The following is an 18,541-nucleotide window of genomic DNA, read 5'->3' as shown; positions in this document are numbered from 1 at the left end:
TCATTTTGTCTCATTTTCCCCTGCAAAACTCCTGTCCTCTCTGCCTTGCCTCTGCCAGCATGTGAGCATCTTCAAGGTCTCAGTGTCCCACATGACAAATGCCACAGCTGCTCCACTTCATCTCGTTTCTTCCATTTGAAAAACTGACATTGGAAAATGGTTTGTCTTCCAGTGTTACCTCTGAGAACCCACTCTGGCAGGGCAGCTCCACATGCCTGTCTCGCCCTAGGGCCAGTGATTAGCAGGTGTTTCATTAGAGCTGCTTAAGTGGGCTCAGCCTCAGAGGCTCAGCTCTATTTATAGTTGAGTTCACCACCAGGGCTGTCCCAAGTAATGGACACGTTGTGGGACGTCATCCTCTGAGGTTCCTTACAAATCCTTGCAGTCCCCAAAAAGATGTTAAAGTGCATAAGCACAAAAAAAATGCACCCTTAGGACCCCAGATTATTGTTCTTGTCACTCCCACAAAAAAACCACTGCACTTGGCCTTGGGTGGTACCAGGTCTTTAGGTTTGCCCCCGGAGGGTAGAAGGGCCATGCCAACCCATGGGAGACTCCTGCCTGCAACCTGTGGAATGAAAAGGTGGAAAGGTGATTGCAGGGGATTGCCAGCCCAAACAGTGAGTGCAAACAAGGCCATGCTGGAAGAGAGCATCCAGCAGGGTGTTATATGTGCCTCCATCCAGGTCATCTCTCATTTTGCAAGAGATGGCAGGGCTCACTGCCACATCTCCCAGGAGCTGAGGAAAAGTCATGCCAACAAACAAGGATCTATTTTAATCACAGCCCTGACAACTGTCCCTCCTCCACAGGGGTTTGAAATGTCACCTTAAAGACGGGGGGCTTGGTACATGCTGTACAGCTTAATGAAAAGTCATGTGGAGCCTCGTGGATAGAAGTTAGCTGAGTTATACTGGGAAAATTAAGCACAAGTCACCCTCTGTCTGGATTTGGCATCAACACATTTATCATACTAAAGTAGTTTTCCATGTGGTGGTAGTGAAAGGCCAAATTCTGTTTCTGTGTAGTCAAACACATGTGCTGTCATTGAACTGGGACCCAGGACACTACAGATGGATTTTTTACTTTGTCAGGAATTGCTACCCCTTGGAAGCAGCACACAGTTCTTTAATACCGGCTGGATGTGAGCCCCTGTGGAGCAGACTTTGGTTAGTGTCCCTTGCAGTTTTCTGTGGGTACTTTAAAGTCCAGACATGCTCAGCCCTATTATTTCTCATGAAAATGCTGAATCTCTTAGTGGGTCTCATTAAGGTCTGAATTTACAGCTCAATCTTGAAAAAAAAAATTGTATTTAACAGGAAAAATACCTGTTAAAATTATTGTAAGGAAGCATTGGACTCTGTGATTCTTGTGGGTTCCTTCCAACACAGGATATTCTATGATTGTACAATTCAGAGAGGCAATGTAGAGTTTTAATCATCACAGCATTTTAAAACTTAAATTCCTCTTGGTGTTCAATTTTTTTCCTTGCATTTTGCCAGATAACACTTAGGTGCAGAATTAATTACGAAGGATCAACTTTTACAGGTTCAGTCCAAGTGCTGCTCATATGACTACAATTGCCTGATTATAGCCTTCTTCAGAGGATTAGGAAATTAAATCTCTTTAACTGAATAGCACTGGCTATCTAATTTCCACTTCTCATTTCATTGACAACAACTGCAAAATATCAAAAGAACAATATATGGTAAGAATTAATGGCACATATTTGGCATCTGCTCCCAATAAAGCTTTTGGGGAACAGACAATTGGATAAAAGTGGAGGTCAGGGACCACAAATAAGAATAGCATTTCTTAAGGACTGATGACAATAGATGCTCTGTCTCCTGCTCTAGGAAAATGTACTGGTGTTTTACTTGCTGTGTTTGTTATTTAACCACAGGACAACTCACAGCCACTGAAAATATTCCATTGAAGACCTAGCATGCTGCTGACTCCAACAAGTGTGTATTTTTAAGGGGGAAAAAAAGCAGAATTGTCTTCTCCTCCCCACCTGAGAGGGGTACAAGAAGACCAGTGCCACAGGAGCCGGTGGGACTGGGATGAGGAATGCTCAGTAACCCTTCCCTGTCTCCCCTCACAGCAGCCAGCGATGAAAGACACACTCAGCAGGAGGGGCCATCAATGCCAGGATTGTAGTGCAGCTTTCCCTCCCTTCCCAAGGTCCGTCTGCAGCCTTCCCGGCACAGAGCTGCCTTTTCAACAGCCCCCGCTATTTCTGGTGCTTTTCAACCATCTCCTCATGGGACCAGCCTGGCTTCAAAACACTGCGGGGGACACAGCCAGAGCCTGCTCCAGGAGAGCAAAATGGGAGTGCTGGATTGACCTGGAAGACGTGGAAAGCTGTGCATGAGGAATTACAAGCCATTACCTTATGACATGCTTGAAAAAAGGTACAGAGAAGCCCAGATAGCTACAGTTCCACCCAAAACACGTGTGGGAAAGATTTAATGGGAGCCATGAACTGCCCAACTCCTCCCATGCCAGCACCCCTCCTTCCCAGCCCAGTTTTTCTAGCAACAAGCATTTCTGCCTTGCCTAGTGTTTAGCTCTGAAGCATCCAGTGCCCCCATAAAGGCTGTTATGAGCCTAATTTATATTTGCTGTTTGTGCTGGAGCATGAATTCACCTGGGAACCATGGATATTTTTCCCATGCTCGTTTACTATTATTTATGTGCATTCACAGTGGCAACTCTGCTTTGTAGAGGGTTTAGTGGGGAAGAGATTTGCTTGGTTTTCCTCCATGCTGGCTCCTCCATGGCAGCTCAGCTGGGTGCTGGTGCACTTGTGCGTCCAAATGCAGAAGTTCAATTGAACCAGAGAGAAAAATGCTTCTGTTCTCACTTTGCTTCTGTTCCACCTTGGCACTTGCAGATGACTATTTTCAAAGCACATTGAAATAACTCTGTGGCAGTTCCAGTCTATCTTTCTCTGTAGGTGCCTGCACCAAAAGCACCAGGGATCTCTTCTCTATGCAAAACACCCTCTCTACTCAGACACTCCTTTTCCCATCACAGAGCTAGAAGAGGTGCTGGAAATGGTTTGGGATAGAGGGGTTGGCTTGGCCAAAACTGTTGTGGCTGTGGTACAATATGACTATAGAGGTGATAATTTAGGAATATCCCTGATCACGTCTGCAGTGTGAGTTAGTACATGCTGGTATGAAAACAGCCTATGGGTCCAGGGTAGAGGTTTTTGACTTTTCCTCTTGGGATTTTGGGTCCAGACTGGATTGATGGAGTGGTTCCTCCTGCAAAGACATTTTATTTTCAAGGGGAGCTGACAGCTTGCATCTCCTCGCCTTGGGAAACATATTTCTGCAGCTCCTTTTCTTCATGCTTTTGTTAGACACAGCTTCACAATCATCCTGTCCAAGCTGGGAATGTGAATTTGAGATGGTATTTTTTGGTAGTGGGAGCCAAGTGGCAAAGAGCAAGTTGTAAACACATCCATTCCTCAGCCCCCAACCACATCCCAGCTGCCTTGGAGGATGGAAACCAGCCAAGCTGTGGGCTGGGATGCTTTGAAGGGCTGTGCTGAAGTCATGAGTGATCCACACCCCGTGCTGCTGACGTAATCACAGCAGAACTGCAGGATTCACAGCAGTGGAAGATACACAGCCCTGATAATTTAAACTCTGCTCTCGTGTTCTCTGCTTGCTAACTCACACATTGCTGGACGTCTCTGCGTTTGGTTTGGTTGGAGTCTCCACCTAAGCCCTCCTAAGCTTCAAAGGAGCTGGATCAGAAAGAAGCAGCTGGGTCCTTATTTTAGAAGAAACCCTGGATCAGGCTCTAAGCACTTAATATATGGGAGAATTTAGACACACTGCTCATCATAAAGCAGAGAGGCAGCTGAGCTGAGGTCTTGCTAGGAACAGCCTTCCTGCAAAGGTACAGCTCACCTGGAAGTGCTCCCTGAGCTGCTCATGGTCCAAAATTATCCTCTTGCATCTGGAACAAGGAGGGGATTCAGGACTCTTGTCCTCCTAGCTGGTCCAGAGGAAATAGAGAGAGAAGAGGCATTGCAGCTGAAAAAGATGAAGCTACCTGGGGGAAACAGAAGGAAAGCTAGGGAAGAACATCATGGCAGAAGACAGTGGCTAGGGAATAATTAGGTTTAGAGTGGGAAATACCTGCAGATAGAAGTCCTAGGAAGAAAAGTGAGGGATGAATGTGAGAAAATAAGAAACGCAGGTCACCAAAGTGATTGCAGGAAGGTCTGTAAATGTACTTCTTTTGTATTGGCTGGGATTGCGAGATGATCCAAAAATGCTCCAAGATCCTGTCCACACATCCAAGTGTGCCTGTCCTTTGGCCTCCTCTGACTCTCTCTCCCAGAACAGTATTTTTTCTGTATCAAATATTTGGGCAGGTGAGGGTAACAGGAAGGTTTCAGGACATGAAGAAATTTTTGCATCTTTTTATTTGTTTTAATTTGAGATTGTTAAGCCACGTAAACATGTATTTTTATTTAAATAGAAAAATGCTCATACACATACCTAATTGTTTTTATTTATATACAAGCATCTCTTCCCCCCATGCAGAAACAGGTTGCTTCTCAGCTCCTCATTCCACCTAACCATAATTTTTCCTTTGAGTGTCCTGGCAGCAATAAAGCTCCATGGAGCTATCCCTCTGCTTATGGAGGGAATGAGGCTGATCCCATCCCTCCACTAACCCACTGGGTGTGGGGCTGGAACTGTGTTATCCCACAGCTCATACCTGTTCCCCAGCAAAACCTCCCACTGCAGGAGAAAAGTCCTTCCTAAGATCTCCAATCTGTCGTCGAGCAAAGGTGGCCACAGAGTTTTCCCTTTGCCCAAAGCGCTGGTGCTGGAAAGGGCAGGACACCTGGTGTGAAGGAGATGGAGTCCCAGTTTCCCCCAAACATTCCACCAGGGTCGAGGTCCCCGATACTGGCATCTGGGCATACTGGTTTAGCTGGATTTTCACGTTCCTTTACCTATCGCAGGTTACTTCTGAGCAGCACAGGACAGGGCTGATCTGCCCTGGGAAGTGAGTGGGAGGGATTGAAGTGTTTTGGCTCCTCTGTCTAAGCTCCTGTGCCACCCCAATGCTGGTACCCAGGACCTTGAGGTGCCTGGGGGGAGTAGAGGTATCATTCCCACGTGCTCAGAGACCCCAGCTCCCTCTCTCCCTCCCTCCCTCACTGCCCCACAGGCTAAGGGAGGCTGGGATGGGATGGTGCACACTTGCCAGCAAAATGCCTTTTCTGCATTATCTTACCGGCAGGGAAATGTAAACCATTGGCTGCACTTCTTTGCTGACTCAAAGCTATGATAGATGATGCTGCAATCCAAATGTCACTGGAGCTGTGACCTTACATCAGGTGATTGGGGTCGCAAGTCTCATGACTGCTGTCATATTTTTGGCGCTGAGCTTAGCCCAGAGATAAGGCTTCCCTTTCAACTTCCTTTCTCTGCAAAGATTATGGCCACATGTGTGCAGTCCTCTGCCCTGGGACACACCACTGGCAGCTTCTGGGAGATCCTGAGGTGTGAGGAAAGGAGACAGCTCTTGGGCTGCTGGGGCTGGTGGTACCTTCTCTGTTTTAAGAGGGCTCTTAGCTATTAAAAGGTATACCACTGGCACCTTGTGCCCAAATGGTCACTTCCAGGCCACAAGTGCATCCTTGGCACTTTGGCTTCAAATGTTGTTCTGTGGACAATCTATTGCTTTGAATTATTTGAAAACAATATAGAAAGATCCTTTCCTTTCTCAGTACTACTAATACAGAAAAGTTGAGCTCCTCTTTTCAGGTTTGTATCCAGTTCAAAATACATCTGAAGTTTAGGGAGTGTTCAGTGATGGAAGTTTTTCAGCGTTGACACTGAGGGGAGTTTTCCTGGCTTGTTAAGGTTATGACACACCCGGAGGCATCTGCAAATGGACTTAGCAACATTTTTATTCTGCATTTATTGAATCAATATCAGTCAGCTCTTCAGGTAGTTGCTTGAATATATTTTGTTTTGTTTTTATTTGTTGTGAAAGACCTGACTCTCTTTGACCAGAAAGATGCTTTCACTTCACCTGGGGGCAGATGGGGCCTTTGAGAGCCCCATCAGCCTTATCTTCTGGTTGTCCGTGATGTGTGCCAGTCCCTCCAAATGCATATGGAGATCCCATTTGCTTTAAGAGCATTTTACATCCTCCCAGGGTATTTTAAGGCTGGGTCAGTGTAAAGTGGCTTTTGCATTAAGGAGTATCAGGCCCAGGGATTTTGTAACTCCACTTACTGCAATTCTCATAATCAGCTTGAAGTCTCTAATTAGCTGCATTAATGACTCAGCCCTGCAGACAACTCTTGAAGGTGAAGGGTGACATGCTGGAGTTGCTCTCTTATGTGGGAAAGGCTGAGATGCATTGTGCCTTTTTTTAAAATGAGAGTTGAACAGCCAAGAAATTTGCCCTCTCCCCAGGTTTCATTAAAGGCATTAAAAGACATTTGATATGTTCAAAAGCCATATCCACCTCTCTTCTGCTCAGATCAGGTGTCCCTCCAAATTAGCTTTAAAAGATACAATTGCTCATCATTTGAGTTTCCTGGAGGCCACCGGTTACATCATCATTTCAGATCCATCAGGTGAGGCCTGGGTTTGTTCAGGACCATGGTTTTCCCCAGGGAATTGTGGCACCTGGAGTGCAGTGGGTGATTTGCCTGGCTGGATCCTGCTCCAGGCTGGTCCATGGAGCAGGGCCTTGGGAGAAGAAATGAGTCCAATCTGCACAAATTTAATTAAAGACTGACAAGAGAATGGAGGAAATTCTTGACAAAAGGGACTATGAAATTTGAAAGGAAAGCTGCTTTGCCGGCTCTCGTTGAGTGAATAGCTGCTGGAGTTTCTTGGGTCCCCATAAATGGCTATAATTTGCTTTTCAACAGCTTCTACTAATGGTTTTGCAGAAGTAGCTCATTAAAGTTTATGGGAGCTTCTAATCTTCCAGGACTCTAAAAAATGCAGAAGTTGCTCTGTGCCTTCACATGAATTTGTGAGCTGATCTCATCAAACTTCCATCTCTGGAAAAAAGTCCTGTGCTTATTTCCTGACAAGCTGTCGTGTTTCCAGCTCAGTGGCTTTGTGTCCCCACTTCACAGACAGCCAGATGAAATCCACTGTCCCACTGGGTAGCAACCAACACATGGTAGGGGAGACCCAAGAAGCTACAGCCCCATCCTGGAGGTGTCATTCACTTGAGAATTCAGGATTTTAATGCCTGTTGCAAGGTTTTCTGCTGCTAGGCAGATAAAAAATCGTCTGTAGCAGCAAGAGTGCTGCCCAGCCCTGCAGAGCAGACATTGCAGCTTTGGGCCTGCAGCACCGTGTGGAGCATGTAGTGCTGTGCAGGGCTGCTGGGGGATGATGGGGGCTGCAAGCCCCTTCTGCCCATAAATCCTGGCTGTGATAACTGCATTCCTTATGGGAGGCCCCTGAAAGAGGGACCCTGAGCAAGCAGGGACAGGGGGTGGTGCTCCCACAGCCCTGCAGGCTGCCTTAACCAGCTCTTGCTTTGCCATGCCAGCTTTTGGGATGTCTGTCCCTCAGGGATGAGCTCTCCAAAGGGTCTGGCAGGTGGATTCTTGCATGCTGGGAGACCGCAGCACCCCACTGCATTCCCGGGAGGCTGGAGCCACCTGGGGGCAGGGAGAGGTGGCTGTGACGAGGTGAGGGTGGTGGCTCTGCAGCTGGAGGCAGGGTTTGGTCATGCCATGCAGCTGCTGGAACACAGCCACCTCAGCACTGACACTGGGACAGAGGGCAAGGAGGACAGCTGGCATCTGTGCTGGGCTGGGCAGAGCTGTCACGAACTGAGGACCAGCCCCTTGAGCCCCAGGCTCAGCAGGAACAGCACCAAGTAAAAATGCCACGTTCCCTGGAGATCTAGTACCTGCCAGCTTAACCTCTTGCATGGCTATTTGACTTTCTGGTCATGATTTTCAGCCTATTTCCGTTTGCATGAACTAAAAAAAAAAAAAAAAAAAAAAAAGTGTTTTATTTTTTGGTTGGTTGGTTGGTTGGTTGGTTTTTTTGTTTTTTTTTTTTTTTTTTTTGTTTGTTTTAAACTTTCTTCTCAGTCCCAAACTTCCCAAAAGGGCAGAATGACAAACCCTGTCCCCAAAGCCCAGTGTGGTGGATGAGAGCTGCCAAAGCTCAGGCTCTCAGGCTAGCTCAGTCATATTATACACCTAGCTGTATATACATACACATGCAGAGCATTTTTAGCTGCTGCCTTGCCCAGCACTGGGTCAAGTCCGTGTGGCTGACAAAGCCATCAGCGTCGCCCCTCACACACCGGATCGTGGCCCAGCACGCTGGCCATCGCAGTAAATCAGCTTGTTGCTTGCCTTATTTGAGGCTTCCAGCTGGCAACACCGCAGCTCCCGCGGCGTGCCCTTCCTAACAAATCGCTTCCCAAAGTTTTCTGCTGGAAGCTGCAGGATTTGGCTCCTCGGTGGCGTTTGTATTCAGCGGGAGCCCCTCGCTCCCGCCGGCTCCTCGCACCCTGCGATGCAGCGGTGCCGCCGCCGTCTCTGCAGCCTGAGCTTGGCAGCGTGCGAGGGCGTCTCCCACAGCTACGGATAAAGGTCGGGGAGCCTGCCTGTGTTGTGGAGCTAGCTCCCCGTCAGTACAGCCAAGCTCCTGGGAAAGCCTCATCACTCAAGTAGAGGGCTTTTATTGCCTTTGATAAGCTTGTAAATCATTTCTGGCTGCTTCTGGATTTCTCCAGCAAAGACATGTAGCAGAAGACTAAACTCGCTCGTGTTTTACCCCAGAGCTTAACAAAACTAGGGCAAGAAAAAAGGAGAAAGTGCTCTTGAAAAGGTCAGGTGTGGTTTAGCTGTGGAGAAAAGCCTGACTTTGAAGAAGCCACCTTCATACAGAATCACACAATCACAGATTGGAAAAGATCCTTGAGTACCTAAGGTCAGTGAGATATTAGACATTTTTTGAGTAATTTGCACATTAATCCCATCAAGACAGGTGGGGACAGAATCTGTTTCTAATGCTGGTGTGACAGGGGGATCACAAGATTTCACTTCGGTGGAAGCTAATGTGAGCCTGACTGGAAATGAGTGGAGGAAACATCCATTTGCAGAATGGGAAATGCTGATGGCTTTCAGGAGTTGTTGATGGGGCAAAATGCAGCTCTTGGAGCACACGGCATTATATGCTCCTGGCAATAAGCATAGCCCAAGGCAGTGGAGGCACCCCAGGTCTCCTGTTCCTCAGTAGCCGTGGCTCTGTCTGCTGCTGGAATGAGGCTGTTTGCTCAGGCTCCTCACTGGCCTCGTCTTGTCATTCAGAGACCTGGTTTCCTATCCTGACCTTTGTTTCTGAGGTGCTGAGCAATGATCCTTAGGAATCACTCACTGTGCTTCCCTTAACAAGGGTTTTTTGGGCAAGGACCTTCGGGGATCATTATATGCCAACCCCAGTGGAAACTTCATCAGGGTTGAAAATTTTAGGACACCTCCTCTGTGAAAATGTACCCAGGACAGAAGGGTCTGGCTTTATATCTGTGATGTTTCACCCTTCCCTCAAAGTACAGTCTCGCTGCATGGGCTGCACTTTCAATAAGCATGTCCTTGGAAATGGATGAAACATTAAACACGTTTCACAGTTAACAGATTTATCATCCAACATTCAAAGAACAGTACTGGGGACAAACTTCAACCCCCTCCACCCTGAGCTTGTTTGGAAAGGATGGCAGCTGATAGTGCTCTGAGAGGATTTGTGCTGCTACTAGCAAAGCCTGAACAGCTGTGAGGTCACCCAAAAGCATCCGAGATTCCGACTTTGCCATCAAAAAGGGATTATGGTGGCAATATTATAGAACCCTAGAATGGTTGGCATTGGAAGGGACCTTAAAGTTCCAAACCACCCCTTCACTGGGCAGGGACACTCATGTGCAGTGTTGTGGACGCTAGAAATAAATTGTTTTCTGATGTTTCATCTGGCTTCTCCATGATTATTTAGTAGCATTAAGAAAACATTTTAGCAGGGGTTCCATCTGAAGCCTTTTGTCTCTCTCTAACTAAGGAAGGGAAGCAAATGTGGCCTTAAATAAAAGAAAAAAGAATTTACTATGTGGGAGAAACTGTGAAAAAGGTTGTTTCACAGAGATGGGACTGGGAAGTCCTGTGTGGAGCAGGCAAGAGCTAAAGGGATGAAATCCACTCGTTTCCATTGGAGAAGGGGTAAAAAAGCAGGGCAGGCTTTGTAGGGAGTCACTGTCCTACCACAAAAGTTCTTGAGAACATTTTCAAGGGGCTCCAGGGAGCTTGCCTGGCAGTGGATGACTTGGCTAGAACATGGAAGAGGTGAAAAACATGTCCATTTGTGGCAATAAATACATCATCTTTTCTTTTCTATTATAAACTGTATTTTCAGAGAATGCTCCCAAAATAAGCAGGTCTAAAATGAAACCAAAATGAAGGCAACAAGTCATTGATGATAACTCTATGATTTGAAATGGGTTAGCAGCTGGTACTCCCTGCCTTCCTCCTAAATCCCCCTAAATATGAGCACCTGAAGGGACATGGGAGGGTTCAACAGGACCACATGTTCTTTGCAGTTTTGTCCCAGGGGCAGGACAGCCCCATGGAACCGTGGCACCAGGCTTGAGGCCATCCTGAATTTGATCCAGCAAGAGCCTGCCAAATCCCATAAGAACACCTCATCCCTGCTCCATGAAATGGCTGCAGCATGACCTCAGGAAGGCGGATCTCACACCACAAGTTGTGTCTGGGAGAAGCATCTGTGGAGAGGCATTCGGCTGCTAGGAAGCCCCATGGCACCGATGGGGTTTTGGGATGCAGCAGCTTGGGTCGTGGCTCTCCATTGGATGTTCCCAATCCTGCCGCCCCAGCCTGCAGCCTGCTAACACAAAGCAAAGCAGTGAGTCCCATTTGTTCCTGCTGGCTCCCTCAGCAGCAGCACTGAGGATGTGGTGCAGGGGAAAACCAGAAGGTCACCACTGGCCCTTTGGGGTGCTCCACACTCAGGGTGCTTGGCAGCACCACTATCAAGGGATAGGCTTCTGCCAATTAAACCACGGGCCCAGAAAAGATCTGGTGGCCTTGAGAGGTTTTTATATGCTTGAAAACAGGTGGTGTTTTGTTCCTTACTCCAGCAATGGTGCATATCATCCTGCATGTGACAGGGAAGGAGGCTGGTGATCTGCTGGTGATCTGGAGTAAGGGGCACAACCACTGCAAGAAATAAAACAGAAATTAGTTTATTTTATGCATTTCAGGGGGAGAAAAAGGATCACGTGGACACACTGGGGTTGGTCTTCTGCTTGGTTTTGCAGCATTGCAGGACTAGGAGTTGGCTGAAGAGCACCATTCCCTCTCTGGGACAAACTGTTCTGCTATTGCACGTGGCTTGTGAGCACAGGTTGAATTTGCCCTCAGAAACCAATAGGTTGGGTAACTGTTCAAGAAAAAATATTCAGAAATGTGGTGAATAGGGGAAAAAAAAGTCAGCTCTCTGGAGGGGACATTGGTGGGAAGAGAGTTTTGCAAAGCTGGAGCTGCTGCAGAAGCCTGGGCATGATCCCAGCCCATGGGAGGGAAGGGCTGCTGAACAAACAGAGCATTGAATGATGCCAGTAGGTCTTTCCTGTGCATTTCTGCTCCTTGTTTGCCTCAGGAATTCCTGTGTGTGTTAATAAACTCAGTAGCAGTTAGAAGGAAGCTAAGATTTTGTTTTGCTCTTGTTTTTTTCTCTTTGTATTTGATAGCACATGGTTAATACAGAATTGCAGGTGGAAGAAGTAGATATAGAGGTAGTTGTTGAGTAAGTATGCAGACAAATTATTTTTTGTGATACATGGGGATAGGAGACGGGCATTTTTCGTACGGATAAATTTGCTGTTCTGATTTGTGGTTAAATTACCTTATAACTGAGGATTAACCCTTCACTTTCACCTTAAGCCTCTGCTGCTGTTCAGTTCCATAAGAATATTACATATTTCCCTTCTCATCCAGATTCTAATGTTACCTTAAATTAATCTTGCTTTAAAACTTACTATTAAACTTCAAAATAAAAACTAAATTCTCTGCATCTTTTTGGATGAAGCATAAACTAGTGCACTTAAGTATGTGTCTCTTAACTGCTTGAAGATATTCCCTGTTTTCATAATCTGAGACTTTGTATTAGGACGTGTCAGTAGTTTAAATTTCTCCCATATGATCAAGAACAGGAGCTATCCAGAGAGGCTACCCAGAAATTTCAGCCCTAGAAAGGGTCCATCAGGAACCTCACCAAGCCCAGTAAAGGCCAATGCCAGAGCAGAGACAGGGTTGGAGCCAGGCTCTTCTCAGAGGTTGTACAAGGGGCAGCGGGCACAAGGGGGAAGAAGAGAAATTTCAGTTGGATACCAGGAAAAAATGTGTTTTCCATGAGAGTGATCCAGCAATGGAGCCCAACGAAGCTGTGGAATATCTGTCCTGGGATATGAAAACCTTGGCCCTGAGCAACTTGATCCAGCAGGAGATGGAGGAGGGGCCTCCAGAGGTCCGAGCTCCAGAGCTCCTTCCTAGTCTCTGTTTTTCTGCAGATCTATGACTCATTAGGAAAACCCCATGGTCTATTGGTAGAGAAACCTGAAAAATTACAGTAACTCCTTTAGTCTTGGTCTTGACTCACCTGTTTGGTGCTTTTCATAGCCAGGTTCACCACGCCCCAGTGCATGTCCTTTCTTTCTGCATGTCCAGCATTTAAGACCTGATTACTGGCTGGTCAAACACCTCTTCATGCTCCGCTTGGCCAAGTGGAGTGACCTGGAAACCATCTCTCTCCCCTTGACTCCAGCTGCCAGGCAGGCACCAAAATCTTACTGAGATGTTTTACCAAACCCACAGGAGGAGCCACCAGCAGTGTTAGTCCCTAATCCTCTAGGCTAGGAAGCTTTATTGTCACCAAGCCCAGTCAGCCTCCGTGGGGCAGCGAGGGAGGCTTATCACCCAGCGGCTGATCCCCATCCCTTGCAGACCTCCAGGCCAGGCCCTCAGCACCAGCATCCCAAGGTCTACCACCATGCTCCTGGCCGCAGGGAACCTGCCTGACCACAGGTGCAAACCTTGGGAAGTGGATGAGCCTGGCTTGGCACTGCAAGGCTCTCCTCGCCTGGGATTGCTGGGTGGGCACTCAGAAGTCCAGTCGTGGTCACTGGGTCTGAACTAGGTCCTAGATCCAGCCCTGGGCACGTAGGGGAGGAAGGGGAAGGCTCTCACCCTGCTGCAGGCATAATGAGCCGTTTTTCTCCCATGTCTCCAGCACTTGGCTTCCAGCCCCGAAAGGAAGAGCACCGTGCCAAGAATTTCCACGGCTGTGTCCAACAGAGCAAGCTGACACCTGATTTGCCGTTAATTATAGCGGTGGGAATATGTCCAGGGGCAAATGTGAAGGGGTGACAACTGGGTGGCGATAAGGACAAGACTCATCTGTCGTTCGTCATAAGGGCTTGTCAGGAGGGTTTTGTTTTCTGTGAAAAACCAGTAGGAAGACTTCCAGCATGCAGAGAAGCAGCTGGCAGGACAGGACCTATAGGAACCCTGCCTTCCCCTCTGGCTGTCTTCCCCCCAGCACCCCAGTCCAGAGGGGGCTGCCTTGTTCCCAACTCCCCTCCCAGCCCTGCAGTGTGCGGTTTGCGTGCCGGCGTGCCACCAGGCGCCAGCCACCACAAAATTCCTGCTAGAAGGGAGGTAAAAATAGACTGCGTATTATTCCAGACCTTTTGTCCAGCCTGTCTGGGGGTGAAATAATCCCCATTCCCTTGTGAGGCCTGAGCAGCTCCAGCCATTCCCAGCACCACTGAACTCCCTCCAAACCAGGAGACCCTGCCCTCGCAGCCTCTGTTCTGTTCCTCTTTGGATAAGTTACTATTCAAGAATGCAGCTGCTCCAAGGGGGAGCACCCAAAACCTGTACACAGTCCCTGCTGAGGTTGTTAACAGGAAATTTTTAGGTGCAACCAGGCTTTTGTGACTCAGTGGCTTTCAGCTGTTGCCCCAAAGGTGTACTGTGTGTCCCTGCTTTAAGCATGGAAAAGAGACAAAGACATAGAATTAAAAATATTCTCTTAGTTTAATATTTTATTTTGTTCTAGCATTGAACCATGTGGAGTTGAACAATGGCTGTGTGAGCACAACATGGGCAGGGAGAACCCTGTTTCTTAAACTAAACTAAACTAAAATGAAATGAAATGTGGATTTTTATAATTTTTTAAACAATTGGAAGAATTTCAGAAGAAGGCAGTCACAGGTTTCTGCATCTCATGTTGAAGCCCTGGGGTATCACAGACTGGTGCCACAGGGATATTTTTTAATGATGCACTTTGAAACCTTTTATCTGTTTGGTGCTATTAAACTCGTTAATGCTTCACGTCCTGCCCGGCTGATGCCCAAGCCCAGATTGTTTGAACTCGACTGCTCCCCAGCCCTCCAGGATAATTGGAAGGGGAAGAGGGAGGGGGAGCGATGGTGATGAGCCTCCGCTTGTTTGGGAAATACTGCAAATGGGTGTTGGTCAGGAAACAAAGCTCTGGAGCGACCGGGAATGTATCGGGCAGCTGCTGCACTCGCTGGACAAACAGGAGCCGGAAGAGCTCAGGTGAAACCATGCCCCGTGTGCCCCACCCAAGGGGGCCCAGAGGTGTCCTTTTACTGCTGCCAGTCACTCGCAGTCCTTTAGTCCTTTTCGGCCAAAATTCAGATTTAAAAAAGAAAAAATGAAAATAAAAATTACAACATATAACTATATGTATTATACAGGTTTTACAGACTGTGTAAATACATACATCTGTAATAGAAATGTCTACAGATAATATATATATAAATCTTTAAATAATAAATATTTATATTATATAAACGCACACATCCTTAGGAATCTGTGTGTGTATCATGTCTACTTTGCTGGATGCACCTGGAATTATATGTATATAATATAAATTCCTGAATTTATATTGTAGATAAAGTCATAAATATATATTTATATAATACATAAAATATATCATATGTGTATAATACACATAAGATATAGAAATCACATATACATATTACTACATATATGCATATTACAACATGTATATTTATTATTGCATATATACATGTTGCAATATTATATATTGTGTTTTTGTATCATGTATTGATATCATATGTATATTATACATACATCTCTATTTATAGTATCTATTACTATTAAATATATATAATTAAGAAAGAAATGGCCATAAAGCAGCTGTATTACCATTTATATTATTTGGACAACAACAACAACAACAAAGATTTTTCCATTCTTCCCTAGTTGTAAATTAAAATGTTCTCACCTTGGCTTTCCAGCTGCCTCCCAGCCATATTTCCTTGGCATTTGCACTGTCTTTTCCCCATAACCACACAGATTTCCTTTATCTGTTGACCCTTCTCAGCTCAAACAAGTCAGTTCATTGGCAATAAATGAAGTGGCTGAAAAACAAAGGAGAGAGGGAAAATGTCCTCAGTGGGAAACTTAGTAAGGAGAGCTAAGGAAGAAATAGATGAGTGAGAGGAAAGGGTGATGCTGAATCTTCAGAAGGGCTTTTCCACCTCCCTTTGTAACCACCCACCTGCAAGCCAGGAATGAGCCCATCCAAAAACCAACTCTCCCAGCCAAAAACTGCCAGTGCTGAGCCAAAACTAGGATGGGGAGAAGGGCTGGAGTAAGGTAGGGGACAAGACCAGTACTTTTGGCAGCATCTTGCACTGGTGTAAGCTTCTCAGTCGATGAGACCAAAAGAAATCACTGCTACCATATTTATTTTATTTACGAGGCATATTTACAAGGCAGTTCATTTATGAGACATAAAACCAGGCAGTGGTTTGGGTTCGGTGCCTCTATCCTGCTGCTCCTTTGTGATGCAGCCCCAGGTCCCTGGAAGATGCTGAACTCCCTGGCTGAGATGGTGACATCAGGCACTGGGGGAGCTAAGGGTTGTTTTTCATTGGGGGCATTTAGACCTCTCTTTGGCATTCCCGTGTCCTCTTAACCTGAAATGTTGGTGCAGGTGGATGGGCTGCCAGGATGCCGCTCCCTGGCTGGCATTGCCGGAGCAGCGGCACCAGGAGCTGCACGAGCAGCTTGCCTGTGGGCTGTGAGATAAACCTCTCCTGAGTTTAATCCAGCTCTGTTGTGATGCACTAGATTGTTATTTGGATACTGCACTGGGTGTTGTGTTATACAAATGTTTTCCCCCTTTCCTCAGATGGTGTATCCCTCAGATAAGGTGGTCTTGTCCCTTGAAGCCCCTCCCTTCGCCCCTCCCCACTGGTGTGGCCTCCCGTCCCCGCCTCCCATTCCGCGGGTATAAACGTCCCTTGAGTTGGGCATTCTCCCTCTCTTCTTCACCTGGAAACCCTACGATGCAGATGTCCCCTTCCAGCTAATAAACAGGACATCAGAACCACGTGGAGAAAGAGCGCTTCTCGTCCTTTACTTCGTCCATGTAGGATTCATGCGGGCGTAAATCCCAAGCTAGCCGGGGGGATTTACAGCCCGAAACCCACAGGTTCCTTCACAGCTCAAGAGCTTTACCAAACTTTGCTGGTTTTGGACAGATTGGTTCTGGTTACCTTCTCAGTGACACTGACTGACATCACCAGTGCTCAGTATTGACAGCTGCCTTCCTTCCATAAAATGCAGACAAGGAGGGAGTGTTTGCCCCTGGTTCCACCACAGCGAGACAGGTTACTGGAATTAGTTTTATTGCTGGCAGATAAAAAGTTATCTCTGCTTATTACCCTGAAAGTCATGCCTGTAATTATCCTTTCAAAGGACAGCTGTACAAAAGTTGGCCCACTCCTATCCAGAGATTACTTAGGTTGTGTTTGGCTTGCAGGTGTTGGATGTGGCATCATAGCAGAGCTGAGCTGTAGGAAAAGAGCAGCAGGTTTAAATTAAAGCATTTTAATTAACAGTGCAAGGACAGGAATGGGGCTGATCTTGCATTTAAGACAACAAGAAGCTCCCATCAATGTTTAGAGAAAAGGGTCAGGATTTTGCCGATGTTCTGGAGTGAATCCAGGACTTTTTTCCTGGTGGATCCAGGCCATAAAGAGGAGCATCTTCCCTGATGTCAAGGCAGCATGCAGTGAGCCCTGTACTGTCTGGTGGTGCAAAATGAAAAGGGATGCTCCCAGGTCCAGTGGATTGGGATGTAAAATTCACAGGATCTTTGCATTTTGGTTTTCTTAAAAGCCAAAGAACAGGCAGATGCAGAGGTGAGCCATCCCACCCCCAAATGGGCTGGTTCATCCTGGTGGTTACCTGGTTTATCCCGGAGAACTTACAGGGAGCTTCAGCCAGGAGGGATGAAAACCACCCTGCCCATCCCAGGCAAGGCTGCACCTATCCACCTCTTGAGACGGGAATTCAGCAGCACCCTGCCAATTCCCACGCCCCTCTCCTCATGGTAACAGGGCACTGGTCTGCTTGCCTGGCCTGCAGATTGACTCTGTGAGTGTAAGGATTCAGTGACGCATAACGTATGACTTTATACACAAGCATGTATTGCAAGGCCATAAAGATCTGATTTTAAAACAAAAGAGAAAGTAAAAACCGGGGTGGTGATTTACCTGCAGGAAGCTGGGGGCTATTTATGGCAGGCAAGGTCGTTGGGGTTTCTACTGTAACTGGGTGTCACCACAGTGCACAGGGAAGCCCAAGCACTGCTGGGAAGTGTATGCAGGAAAAAATAGGGAAAATAGTTGACAAAGAGAGAAATCACAGTCTAGCTGAGAAGCAATGCTTGGCCTCTGGCACCTGCGCGCTTCCCAGGGTTCTGGCACCTCCCCAGAACTGAATGTGGCCATGAACCTGGGGTGGAAAGCCATGGGTGGAGATGCTTTTAACTCATGGTACACTCCACAAATCAGAAATACTTAACAGAATGACAGAATCAATCAGGTTGGGAAAGACCTGGGAGAAAGGTTGGGATCATCGAGTCCAACCTATGACCGAGCACCGGGTCAGTCAGACAGTGGCACCGAGTGCCACCTCCAGTCTTCCCTGAAACACCTTCAGGGACGGTGACTCCATCACCTCCGCGGGCAGGCAATTCCAATGTCAAACCACCCTATCTGTGAAGAAATTCTTCTTACTGGCCAGCCTAAACCTCCTCTGGCGCAGCTCGAGGCCATGTCCTCTCCCAGGCAGACAGAGGCAGGATGAGAAGAGGCCAAATCCCACCTGGCTACAGCCTCCTGCCAGGGAGCTGCGGGGCGAGAAGGCCGCCCCCGAGCCCCGTTTTCGGCGGGAGGAGCACGCCCGGCCGCCGCTCCCAGGAGCCGTGCCCCGAAACGCTCCGCGGGCCCCGCGCTCCCCCGGCCGCCGCTCCCGCCCCGCTCCGCGCGGCCGCCGCTCGGGGCCGGGGGGCGGCTCCCGGGCCCCGCCCACTTCCGGCGGCGGCGGCGGCGGCGGCGGCGGCGGCGCGCGCGAGGGGCCCGCCGGGATGGGCGC

The 18,541-nt window shown here is 47.6% G+C and overlaps 1 long non-coding RNA gene across 1 annotated transcript; it reads right to left on the bottom strand.

Annotated features, from left to right (window-relative positions):
• Window positions 1-13,452: 13,452 nt before the first annotated feature.
• Window positions 13,453-18,471, bottom strand: LOC119699233. The gene is made up of 3 exons (XR_005256370.1): window positions 18,184-18,471; window positions 15,378-15,513; window positions 13,453-14,745 (listed from the first exon to the last, which is right to left on the bottom strand). It is a non-coding gene; the product is annotated as an uncharacterized LOC119699233 (long non-coding RNA).
• Window positions 18,472-18,541: the final 70 nt, after the last annotated feature.

This window comes from Motacilla alba, chromosome 3 (genome assembly GCF_015832195.1).
Source record: "Motacilla alba alba isolate MOTALB_02 chromosome 3, Motacilla_alba_V1.0_pri, whole genome shotgun sequence".
Classification (NCBI taxonomy): Eukaryota; Metazoa; Chordata; class Aves; order Passeriformes; family Motacillidae; genus Motacilla; species Motacilla alba.
Note: the sequence above shows the minus strand (reverse complement) of the source record. Positions and strands in the feature narration are given on the sequence as shown.